A 13,272-nucleotide genomic window follows, 5' to 3' on the forward strand; every position below is an offset into this window, starting at 1 on the left:
AGTTTAAATATTCAATCACTAGGTATTTGGTAAAAAAAAGAGGAAAAAAACGACACGCCGCCGCTGGGATCCAAACCAGAACCTACAAATTTCCCGTCCAGTGCTCTACCAACTGCGCTACGTTGACGGCAGACGAATCTTCTGCTTATCCTGGGTATTTATATGCAGTGTAGCGGAACCTTGAAGGTGTTCACCAGCGCCACCCTCGTCCATAGCGGCGGGAGTAGTACGTCCTGTATTACCGCGAGTGCCACTTAGGAACGTGGTCAAGCGGTGAGGGCGGAAGATGTGCGAATACCCTCTTATGCAAGCTATGGCAACAAGGCTGCCAGATTCTAGGCCCTCATTAAATTATTAAGCATACAAGGGAAGGCTAAAGAGACGCTCGTTATGACGTATATGGCGGAAGCCAACAGCCAGCGAAACCTAGGGTCATAGGGGTTTTTTTATGACATATGTCATGAATGTATGTCATCCTGGTTATTCAGCCAAGGTTAACTACAATTTTATATAAATAGGCTTTTTTAGGTAAGAAGGCGGCTTTTGCGGCACTATAATACCTGCTTTGGCGGACTTTAAAAAACACGTAAACAAATTAGCCGCTTAATAATTTCCGATATTAATTGTTTAACTCTAACCGTTAGGCTAAAGGTTGCAATTAGATGCTTGTAGCCGGAAGTTGGTAAAAGCCATAAGCCATATCAGTTTTTAGGATTTAGAAAACGAGATTACCATCGACGCAATGGCTGGACAAAATTTGTTTTTTTTTACTAGTTACGTGCACTGAAAGGTTGCTACACCTTCCGAGAATACCTCCTGTAAAAGGGCGGTCAACAGCATTGGCGAGATCGTGTCTCCCTGTCTGATGCCCTTCCTTATTGGAATTTTATTGTTGACTTTATGAAGGATTGTGGTAGCTGTGAAGTCGTTAGAGATATCTTCCAGTATTATCACATAAGACTCTTCTAACCTGATTCCGCAAAGCCTGAATGACTGCTAAGGTTTCCACTGATTGAAATGCTTTCTCGTAATCAGTGCACAAATTTATAGGGGCTGGTTGTATTCTGCACATTTCTCTATCACCTGTTTGGTAGTGTGAATATGGTCATCTGTTGCGCATCATTTACGAAAGTCTGCCTGATATTTTGGTTGATTAAATTCTAAGGTTGCCCTGACTCCTTTAGCGATTACCTTAATAAACACTTGGCCGGCAACGGACAGTGAGCTGACCGGTCTGTAATTTGTCAAGTTCTTGGCGTCGCCCTTCTTATGAATTAAGATAATGTTAGCGTCCTTCTAAGACTGTGGTACGCTCGAGGTCATAAGGCATTCTAGCACTATCTCCCTTCCGTCCTTCAGCAGATCTGTTGTTACCTGATCTTTAACCAGTTGCTTTCCTCCTTTGCATTCCTACGGGTTTCTTTACCTCTTTTTTCGTTATTGACTTGATTACACATTGCTGTGCGCTACTGTCTCTCTCATTTACGTTCTTATTATATTGTATGGTGTATAGATTTATGTAGAACTCTTCTGCTACATTAGCTATCTTATCCATATTGCTAATGACATTGCACTTTCTGTTTTTAAGCGCATTCCTCATCTGGTTTTTACCTATGCAAAGTTTCCTCTTCACTGCCTTTATTCTCCCTCTGTTCTTTAGAGCGTGCTCGATTTTCCCCTTATTAAAATTCTTTATGTCGGCTATTTTGCTTAACTTTGATCGCTCCGCCAGTTCTATTCTGTCCGTATGGTAAGACGCTTCCCTCCTTTGACGTTTCTTAATCAGCTTTTTTGTCTCCTGAGATATCTTGCCGGTATCCTGTCCAACCATCCTACCGCCTACTTCTACTGCGCACTGCGTAATGAAAGGTGTGAGCTTATGTTTCATTGTTTGAACATGAAGATCGTCTCCCTCAGTTGAAGCCAAGCAACTGTTGTGCGGCGATATATCGAACTCCTTTTTAAATTGGCTTTTGGGGAAAGGAAATGGCGCAGTATCTGTATCATATATCGTTGGACACCTGAACCGCGCCGTAAGGGAAGGGATAAAGGAGGGAGTGAAAGAAGAAAGGAAGAAAGAGGTGCCGTAGTGGAGGGCTCCGGAATAATTTCGACCACCTGGGCATCTTTAACGTGCACTGACATCGCACATCACACGGGCGCCTTAGCTTTTTTCCTCCATAAAAACGCAGCCGCCGCGTTCGGGATAAAACCCGGGAACTCCGAAGCAGTAGCCGCCCGAACTCCTGAATTTTTCTTTTACCGATAACCCGTTAATGCACTACCGCTTTACTAATTTGTTCCGTTTCCTCATCATGTCTATGCGAATTCGAGACCTTTCCATTCTGTGGTCTCTAAAACACATCTTTTCGAGGACCCCCACATCCTGTGCACGGAACAAGATAGAGTGCTTAGTATGATCTCTATTTCATTTTTATTATCGCCTTTGCGGTTCTTCCACGCCCACTTGCTATTAGTGATCCGTAAATCTTTTCTCTCTAAGTACTCTACTATTAACTCTTCCTGCTTTTCTTGAATCCTATGCCATTGTCGCCTACCGCCTGGTCTCCGGCCTTCTTCTTGCCTACCTTCGCATCGAAGTCGCCCAATAGTTACAGCGACGGAAAGCGAAAGAGCGAGATGACTTCGGTTGACCAGAAGGCGGCCATGATGCGGCCAGTGGGTGCGGCGAAAGCGCTGCAAGCAAGGTGCTCAATATGCAACGTCTTTTCCTGGTACAGGTCCTGCTGCTGTCAAGTACGCATGCACCTTCGCAGACTATCGCCAAGCTTCATCAAGTCACAACAGAAGAATTGGTCATCAAAGATAACACATCGGGCAGCACCGTCGCCGTGGGGACGCCACAGGTGCATGGATATCGGACGTTGTCGACCGTGACGTCATCGACCCTTGGCCCTATAAATTCGGCGCCACACCCGTCCGTCTTCAGTGGGTGCGGCGAAAGCGCTGCAAGCAAGGTGTTCAATATGCAACGTCTTTTCCTGGTACAGGTCCTGCTGCTGTCAAGTACGCATGCACCTTCGCAGACTATCGCCAAGCTTCATCAAGTCACAACAGAAGAATTGGTCATCAAAGATAACACATCGGGCAGCACCGTCGCCGTGGGGACGCCACAGGTGCATGGATATCGGACGTTGTCGACCGTGACGTCATCGACCCTTGGCCCTATAAATTCGGCGCCACACCCGTCCGTCTTCAGTGGGTGCGGCGAAAGCGCTGCAAGCAAGGTGTTCAATATGCAACGTCTTTTCCTGGTACAGGTCCTGCTGCTGTCAAGTACGCATGCACCTTCGCAGACTATCGCCAAGCTTCATCAAGTCACAACAGAAGAATTGGTCATCAAAGATAACACATCGGGCAGCACCGTCGCCGTGGGGACACCACAGGTGCATGGATATCGGACGTTGTCGACCGTGACGTCATCGACCCTTGGCCCTATAAATTCGGCGCCACACCCGTCCGTCTTCAGTGGGTGCGGCGAAAGCGCTGCAAGCAAGGTGTTCAATATGCAACGTCTTTTCCTGGTACAGGTCCTGCTGCTGTCAAGTACGCATGCACCTTCGCAGACTATCGCCAAGCTTCATCAAGTCACAACAGAAGAATTGGTCATCAAAGATAACACATCGGGCAGCACCGTCGCCGTGGGGACGCCACAGGTGCATGGATATCGGACGTTGTCGACCGTGACGTCATCGACCCTTGGCCCTATAAATTCGGCGCCACACCCGTCCGTCTTCAGTGGGTGCGGCGAAAGCGCTGCAAGCAAGGTGTTCAATATGCAACGTCTTTTCCTGGTACAGGTCCTGCTGCTGTCAAGTACGCATGCACCTTCGCAGACTATCGCCAAGCTTCATCAAGTCACAACAGAAGAATTGGTCATCAAAGATAACACATCGGGCAGCACCGTCGCCGTGGGGACGCCACAGGTGCATGGATATCGGACGTTGTCGACCGTGACGTCATCGACCCTTGGCCCTATAAATTCGGCGCCACACCCGTCCGTCTTCAGTGGGTGCGGCGAAAGCGCTGCAAGCAAGGTGTTCAATATGCAACGTCTTTTCCTGGTACAGGTCCTGCTGCTGTCAAGTAGCATGCACCTTCGCAGACTATCGCCAAGCTTCAAGTCACAACAGAAGAATTGGTCATCAAAGATAACACATCGGGCAGCACCGTCGCCGTGGGGACGCCACAGGTGCATGGATATCGGACGTTGTCGACCGTGACGTCATCGACCCTTGGCCCTATAAATTCGGCGCCACACCCGTCCGTCTTCAGTGGGTGCGGCGAAAGCGCTGCAAGCAAGGTGTTCAATATGCAACGTCTTTTCCTGGTAAAGGTCCTGCTGCTGTCAAGTACGCATGCACCTTCGCAGACTATCGCCAAGCTTCATCAAGTCACAACAGAAGAATTGGTCATCAAAGATAACACATCGGGCAGCACCGTCGCCGTGGGGACACCACAGGTGCATGGATATCGGACGTTGTCGACCGGGACGTCATCGACCCTTGGCCCTATAAATTCGGCGCAACACCCGTCCGTCTTCAGTGGGTGCGGCGAAAGCGCTGCAAGCAAGGTGTTCAATATGCAACGTCTTTTCCTGGTACAGGTCCTGCTGCTGTCAAGTACGCATGCACCTTCGCAGACTATCGCCAAGCTTCATCAAGTCACAACAGAAGAATTGGTCATCAAAGATAACACATCGGGCAGCACCGTCGCCGTGGGGACGCCACAGGTGCATGGATATCGGACGTTGTCGACCGTGACGTCATCGACCCTTGGCCCTATAAATTCGGCGCCACACCCGTCCGTCTTCAGTGGGTGCGGCGAAAGCGCTGCAAGCAAGGTGTTCAATATGCAACGTCTTTTCCTGGTACAGGTCCTGCTGCTGTCAAGTACGCATGCACCTTCGCAGACTATCGCCAAGCTTCATCAAGTCACAACAGAAGAATTGGTCATCAAAGATAACACATCGGGCAGCACCGTCGCCGTGGGGACGCCACAGGTGCATGGATATCGGACGTTGTCGACCGTGACGTCATCGACCCTTGGCCCTATAAATTCGGCGCCACACCCGTCCGTCTTCAGTGGGTGCGGCGAAAGCGCTGCAAGCAAGGTGTTCAATATGCAACGTCTTTTCCTGGTACAGGTCCTGCTGCTGTCAAGTACGCATGCACCTTCGCAGACTATCGCCAAGCTTCATCAAGTCACAACAGAAGAATTGGTCATCAAAGATAACACATCGGGCAGCACCGTCGCCGTGGGGACACCACAGGTGCATGGATATCGGACGTTGTCGACCGTGACGTCATCAACCCTTGGCCCTATAAATTCGGCGCCACACCCGTCCGTCTTCAGTGGGTGCGGCGAAAGCGCTGCAAGCAAGGTGTTCAATATGCAACGTCTTTTCCTGGTACAGGTCCTGCTGCTGTCAAGTACGCATGCACCTTCGCAGACTATCGCCAAGCTTCATCAAGTCACAACAGAAGAATTGGTCATCAAAGATAACACATCGGGCAGCACCGTCGCCGTGGGGACGCCACAGGTGCATGGATATCGGACGTTGTCGACCGTGACGTCATCGACCCTTGGCCCTATAAATTCGGCGTCACACCCGTCCGTCTTCAGTGGGTGCGGCGAAAGCGCTGCAAGCAAGGTGTTCAATATGCAACGTCTTTTCCTGGTACAGGTCCTGCTGCTGTCAAGTACGCATGCACCTTCGCAGACTATCGCCAAGCTTCATCAAGTCACAACAGAAGAATTGGTCATCAAAGATAACACATCGGGCAGCACCGTCGCCGTGGGGACACCACAGGTGCATGGATATCGGACGTTGTCGACCGTGACGTCATCGACCCTTGGCCCTATAAATTCGGCGCCACACCCGTCCGTCTTCAGTGGGTGCGGCGAAAGCGCTGCAAGCAAGGTGTTCAATATGCAACGTCTTTTCCTGGTACAGGTCCTGCTGCTGTCAAGTACGCATGCACCTTCGCAGACTATCGCCAAGCTTCATCAAGTCACAACAGAAGAATTGGTCATCAAAGATAACACATCGGGCAGCACCGTCGCCGTGGGGACGCCACAGGTGCATGGATATCGGACGTTGTCGACCGTGACGTCATCGACCCTTGGCCCTATAAATTCGGCGCCACACCCGTCCGTCTTCAGTGGGTGCAGCGAAAGCGCTGCAAGCAAGGTGTTCAATATGCAACGTCTTTTCCTGGTACAGGTCCTGCTGCTGTCAAGTACGCATGCACCTTCGCAGACTATCGCCAAGCTTCATCAAGTCACAACAGAAGAATTGGTCATCAAAGATAACACATCGGGCAGCACCGTCGCCGTGGGGACACCACAGGTGCATGGATATCGGACGTTGTCGACCGGGACGTCATCGACCCTTGGCCCTATAAATTCGGCGCCACACCCGTCCGTCTTCAGTGGGTGCGGCGAAAGCGCTGCAAGCAAGGTGTTCAATATGCAACGTCTTTTCCTGGTACAGGTCCTGCTGCTGTCAAGTACGCATGCACCTTCGCAGACTATCGCCAAGCTTCATCAAGTCACAACAGAAGAATTGGTCATCAAAGATAACACATCGGGCAGCACCGTCGCCGTGGGGACACCACAGGTGCATGGATATCGGACGTTGTCGACCGTGACGTCATCAACCCTTGGCCCTATAAATTCGGCGCCACACCCGTCCGTCTTCAGTGGGTGCGGCGAAAGCGCTGCAAGCAAGGTGCTCAATATGCAAAGTCTTTTCCTGGTACAGGTTAGTTATGTTTGCACCATACGATCTGACGATCGGTTTCTTGTTCTCTTGCCGTACCCACGCACATGTCTGAACTGTGCCTATAGCTGCTATTGTTCATGTATGCTGCTAATTTGTGGAGATATAGAGATAAATTCAGGTCCAACAGTTGATGAAATGTTTCAGACACTCATTGAGGGGCAGAAAGACATTAGGCTTCGTTTAGAGGCTACAGAAAGAGCACTGGGCAACTTTGGTGATCGCTTATGTAACATAGAGGCAAACGTAAAAGAGCTGCGGATAAAAACAGATGAAATTGATAACATAAGCACAGCTTTGAATGGTGTGCAGGATGCACTTGCACGGCATCAAGCCAGGCTTGAAGATCTAGAAGATAGAAGTCGGAGGTCAAATTTGATTGTTTTTGGCGTACAGGAAGATCCTATTGAATCAGAGTCGGATTTGCGCAGGAAAGTTATAGATGATGTTTTCTCCGCTAAATTGGGAGTGCAGTGTTCATCTGTAGCTCGAATTCATAGAATGGGGAAAAGTTCTTCTAATCGCCCTGTCATAATGTACTTTCAGGACTTTAGGGAAAAGCAAGCAGTCTGGAGCAATGTGTCAAAACTAAAAGGAGAAAACATTAAAATCGATAATGACTACTGCGCGGAAACGTTGTGCAAACGCAAGCATCTTTGGCAAAGTGCAAAACTTGAAAAAAAGGCTGGAAGTAAGGTTTCCTTGATTTATGACAAGTTGAAGGTTGATTGGCGGTTCTATAAATGGGATGCTGTTCTAAACTCTAGGAGATTGATAGAACGCAACAGAAAAACTGGAAGAATGTTTGCTCTCTTTGGATCCACACGTGTGCATCATAACTGAAACCTGGCTACATGAGCAAATCAGTGACGATGACATCGTCCCACCAGGTTATCGGTTATATCGGCGGGACCGAGGATCTAGAGGGGGTGGTGTTGCTGTTGTTGTTATATCCTGTGTCGATGTTGACGTCGAAAGCCAGATTGCTGAGCATGAAAGCCTTTTTTTTTAAATCAAAGTGAAGGAAACAGCGTTTGATTTGTGTGCGGTTTATCGTGCCCCAGATGCTGATGAAAGCTTCTTGAGTAAATTGTATGATCGATTGTTGTTGTTACGAAACAAGAATGTGATTGTAACGGGTGACTTTAATTTGCCTTTACTAAATTGGAACAATCTGTCTTTTGGATTATCGCAAACGAGCGATATTATCCTTGATGTTATGCTTGCTCTTGGTCTTGATCAAATAATTACTGAATGTACTCGCGAAACATCAATTCTTGACCTGCTGTTCATTAGCGAAAAATTTAAAGAAGGAACGGTTACAATTGAACGCGGTATATCTGACCATAAGTTAGTTTTTTTTTTCCTGGAAAGTTGAAAAATCAAAAACACACGCGCTCGATATTGCTACAGTTAAGAAATTTAGTCGAGCTGACGATGTGGCGCTTATTGACTATATTGAAGAAAATCTTGTGATTACATGTGATGTGGAAAGCTCTTGGCAACGGTTCGCTAATGTGCTTAGGCATTGTATTAAAGATTATGTTCCAGACAGAAAAACATTTAAAAAGCGGAAACATCCATGGATTACTCGTGAAATTATACACATTAAGCGTAGACTTAAGAGATGTCGTAAAAAGCATGGGACGTCAACGCCGCTGTTTAAAGACATCAAACATGACCTGTTATCAAAAGTGAGCAGCGCCAGGACTAAATATTTTTCGCACACTTTAGCAGAGTTTCTAAAGTCTGATCCGCAGAAATTTTGGCGGCACTTGAGAAGACCCAAAGATGCACTTACCAAAATAAAAGTTAGAGACAAGATTACCACGGACGCTGCCGAAATAGCTGAGAATTTTAACCAGTATTCCTACGAGGTGTTTTCAGAATTAGATGAATATGAAATAAAAGCAGCGGCTGCACCAGAGGAGGGCATTGAAGTGACTCGTGAGGGTGTCCTGGCAATGCTCTTGAAACTGGACACTAAAAAATCCGCTGGACCCGATGGTCTCCCGAATGTATTTTTGAGGCGATACGCAGAACAAATATCAGGTTGCCTAACAGACAATTTTAAACTATCATTAGCATGCGGAAAACTTCCTTCAGATTGAAAAATAGCAAGTGTGGTTCCTGTGTATAAAAAAGGTGATCGACTGTCAGTTTGAAATTATCGGCCTCTTTCCATAACATGCAGTTGCTGTAAGATGTTGGAGCACATTGTAGCCGGCTACCTGCGAAAGTTCCTGAGCGATCATAATCTTCTGTCTGATTGTCAACACGGGTTTAGGCAGGGTTTATCTACAGTTACTCAGACTGTTCTGGCTGTGCACGACTTTGCGCGGGTGCTTGATATGTCCGGGCAAACGGACGTGGTTTTCTTTGATTTTAGCAAGGCCTTTGATAAGGTGCCACATGGTAAACTTCTCTATAAGATGGAATGTATGGGTGTGCCTTTTTTTATCATTCGGTGGGTTCAAGCATGCCTTACAGACAGACGGCAATATGTAGAAATTAATAAGACCGCTTCAAGTGTTGTTAATGTTCAATCAGGAGTCCCCCAAGGAAGTGTGCTTGGGCCATTGTTGTTTTTAATATATGTTAATGATTTAGTTGCGGTCGTACCTGAAGATGTTTCTGTTAAGTTATTCGCAGACGACTGTGTTGTGTTTAAACAAATTTCATCCGAATATGACCACAGCTCTGTACAAAAAGCAGTTTTTGCCATTGAAGAATGGTGTCTTAAATGGGCTATGGAACTTAATAGTGAAAAAACTGTTGTCTTACGTATAACTAGAAAAAAGTCTCCAAGTTTGCAGCCTTACCTTATTCGCGGTAATAGGATTTTGGAAGTTGAGCAATATAAATATTTAGGTGTAACACTTGACAGTAAGTTAAAATGGTCGTCACACATTACTAATATTTCTACAGCCGCATTGAGAAAGCTATGGGTTTTACGAAGAAAGCTAAAAACTGCCCCAGCACACATGAAAAAATTGGCTTACGAAACTTGTGTGCGGTCTTTACTTGAATATGCTTCAGTCGTTTGGGACCCGTACACGAAAAAGGACATAATGGTCCGTGAAAAAGTAAATAGGAAAGCGGTTAGGTTTATATACGGAAAATACAAAGGGGAAGACTCTCCATCACAGTTAATGATGTCAAATAACATTCCTACACTAGAAGTCCGCCGAAAGATTAATAGATTGGTATTCTTGTTTAATAGTTTAACAGGTAAAAATAAACTGAAGCTTCCGGAGTGCATTAAGCGTCCTCTAGTGAGAAGGACTCGGAACGTTCTTGAACATTCACTTACTACCCTTTTCGCCAAAACTAACAGTTTTAAATACAGTTTTTTCCCTAGAACAGTGCAAGATTTGAATTCGTTACCGGAATCTGTTTTTTTCCTCGCAAAATTTTTCTGATGCGTTAAATCGTCTATTTACCTGCTAATATTGATTATATGTATGTTTTGTATACGTGTGCTGCTGATATTGTATAAGTTTATTCTTTTGGTTTTATTCTTTTGGTTTCCGTGTGCTGCTAATATTGAATAACTTTATTCTTTTGGTTATGTAACATTATATGTTCACTCCTGCTTGGGCCAAGCAGTGGCCTGCAGTATTATGAAATAAATAAATAAATAAATAAATAAATAAATAAATAAATAAATAAATAAAAAACTTGCATCGGGTGCAAAGAGGCAGGTAGGTAGGCGCTTTTACTTAGCTTGGAACAAGCTGTCTACAATTTTCGGCAACAAAGAGCCAATTACTAATGCCGCTCGCTCCGGGATGAAAAGAACAAGAATGAAGTAGAGATCCCTTAGCTTCGATGCGGCTGAGACAACTTTGGCAGCCAGAAGCCACGACCTTCTGGCCGTCGTTTAGGCGAAGGTCCTACAAAACCTCAAACTGTTGGACATAAAAGTTTTACAATCCAATAATTTTTTGTTAGACACTGTTATGCCATGCTGTTCTTCACTGGACACTGCTGTCGTGCGGACGATTGTTGTAATTGGCATTCTCGTGCGTCATGTGGAGAAACGCTGCCAAAACGAGTGGGCGTGAAGAAGCCTTCATCGCGCACATTTTTTTACCGCGTCTCGTATCGGATTCAGTGCTCAGAAAACGAGGCTGAACATACTGAGCATGTATCACCCAGTTTCTAACAGTATTGTTCCCGAAAAACCTATTTCCTAGGCAGTGCAGCATATATGAGCTGTGGAAAAAAACGGGCGCGAGTTGGCGAGGCTGAGGTATCCGGTTTAATGCACCATATTCAGTTACGTCGAGGGCGTTTGGTGTGCCTGTTAAAGGCTCCCTCAGAACTCATCTGCGGCTGATGAAACGTCAGATATGTGTCCTCGCTCTACACTGTAGCCAGAAGCCCGATGGGATATGAGCAGTTGGGGCTGTGGTCGCCTATACAGATCTAACGAAGGAGCAGCTATAACAAAGTTAGCCTACATTCTTGAATGAAAACGTAGCAAGCCACAACCTGCACTTGAGCTGTCATTTTAAGTCGTACACAGTAAGTAAGCGAATAAACTTTATTGCTCTAATAAAGGAGTCTTGCTGCTTGCCTGAAGATTGCCGATGTCTTCCAAGCTGAGCGTGGTTTGCGCCCCTAGTCCAAGGCACCACTGTCCCCGGCCATCCGGCCCACTAGGTCTCTTTGGACCTTGAGCTGGCTGCTGGTTAGCCGGTCCTCCCACTGCTCCGCATTTGGCTCTTTGTTACCTCGGAAAGCTACATTGTGTATGCGTTCCCATGTGATATGATACAGCGTGGGGGTTTCCCCGCACCACGGACATGTACCCCTATACTGCTCCGGATACATCTTATGTAGAATGTGAAGGTTGTGGAAGGCTCCTGATTCAATTCAATTCAATTTATTTCCCAGAAGCTTCTGGTCGGCTGACTGGGCTAAAAGCTGTGCGTAAACAGCTTGACGAGGCCCCAGCCAGCCGTTACAAGGCATAACAGCACACATTAAAAGAATATTCATATACATCGAGAAGAAAATAGTTGATACAACAATGAAACAAAAGGGTATCATGGATTCAAGTAAATGCAGTGAACATATAGTTATATTAAGAGGACACCAAAAATATCAGTTCGGCAAGTAACACTAACTGCAAGGAAATATGCATACAATCAGCTCAATAAATGACAGCAAATCTTACACGCTTTATTAACACTTTAAACGAGAAGTTTGTTAAAAAAAACTAAGGAAAACTGGAGAGAAATTTTCAGCTAAGAGAAAGAACATCAGGTTACATCATTACAAAATAATGACGTAGTGTAGCTTTGGTAGATTTATTCGTGTCTTTGTATTTGTTGAGAATTGTGGGAAGATTCTATTCTAGTGTCTGCAGCCTGTAGTCTGTTCGAAAAAACGGTACTAGCCATTTGTCTGTGTTGCGTGTGTTTACTGGATGGCTATTTTCTTTTAGCAGTGTGTTACCTTCTACCATTGATCTGAAGCTGGAAGAGAAATAGTATGACAACAGAATTCGCAATTCGTACATATTTTGAATCCTTACAACATTGTGCGCCTGGAGAGCTTGTCGAGTATGACCTAAGTAATCAAGATTCGTAATATGACGAATGGCTTTCTTTTGGAGCAGTGAAATTTTCTCTGTTTTAGTAGTTGTGATCCAAACTAAGGAACAGTAATTATTGCGTGAGGCAAATAGCGCATTATATATCTGAAGTTTTATTTTACAAGGAAGAAAAGTGCGGCAGCGACAGATTGCGCCTGTCACTGACGAGAGACTATTAGTCAACTTTTGAACGTGTGAATCCCAAGTAAGGTTAGAAGAAAATGTTACCCCAAGTATGGTGTGTTCATGAACGATTTCAATTTTCTCACCAGCACAGGTAATAACACCTTCAAACCTGATAGCCTTGTTTTTTGGTCGAAATACCATCACTTTTGATTTTGTAGGATTGATTTTGAGTATATTAGCACCACACCACTTCTGAAGGGTATCAAGCAATTGGTTACATTTGATCATTAGTTTAGTTACATCTACACCAGAGAATAGTACTGTGCAATCATCAGCATATATAATGAATTTTAAGGTCTTATCAATGTTTACAATACTGTTGATATACACATTGAATAATAAAGGGCCCAGCACGCTACCCTGCGGTGCACCTCTGATGACTGGTAAAAAGGACGATTGATGGTTGGCAAGATATACGCATTGCTGCCTGTTTGCTAAGTAGGACTGTAATAAGGATAGAGGCTTACCCCTGATGCCGTAAACTGAAAGCTTATGGGTTAGAATATCATGGTCCAGAGAATCGAAAGCTTTACTGAAATCGATGAAAAGGCTGGCAGTTATTTGTTTCTTTTCAAAATTTTTCACTATGTATTCCTTAAGTTCTAATAATGCTAATTCAGTAGAGCGTCCTTTCCTGAAGCCAAACTGTGCATTAGAAATTAGGTGGAACTTTGCA

The sequence above is a fragment of the Amblyomma americanum genome, chromosome 8 (genome assembly GCF_052857255.1).
Source record: "Amblyomma americanum isolate KBUSLIRL-KWMA chromosome 8, ASM5285725v1, whole genome shotgun sequence".
NCBI classification, from domain to species: Eukaryota; Metazoa; Arthropoda; class Arachnida; order Ixodida; family Ixodidae; genus Amblyomma; species Amblyomma americanum.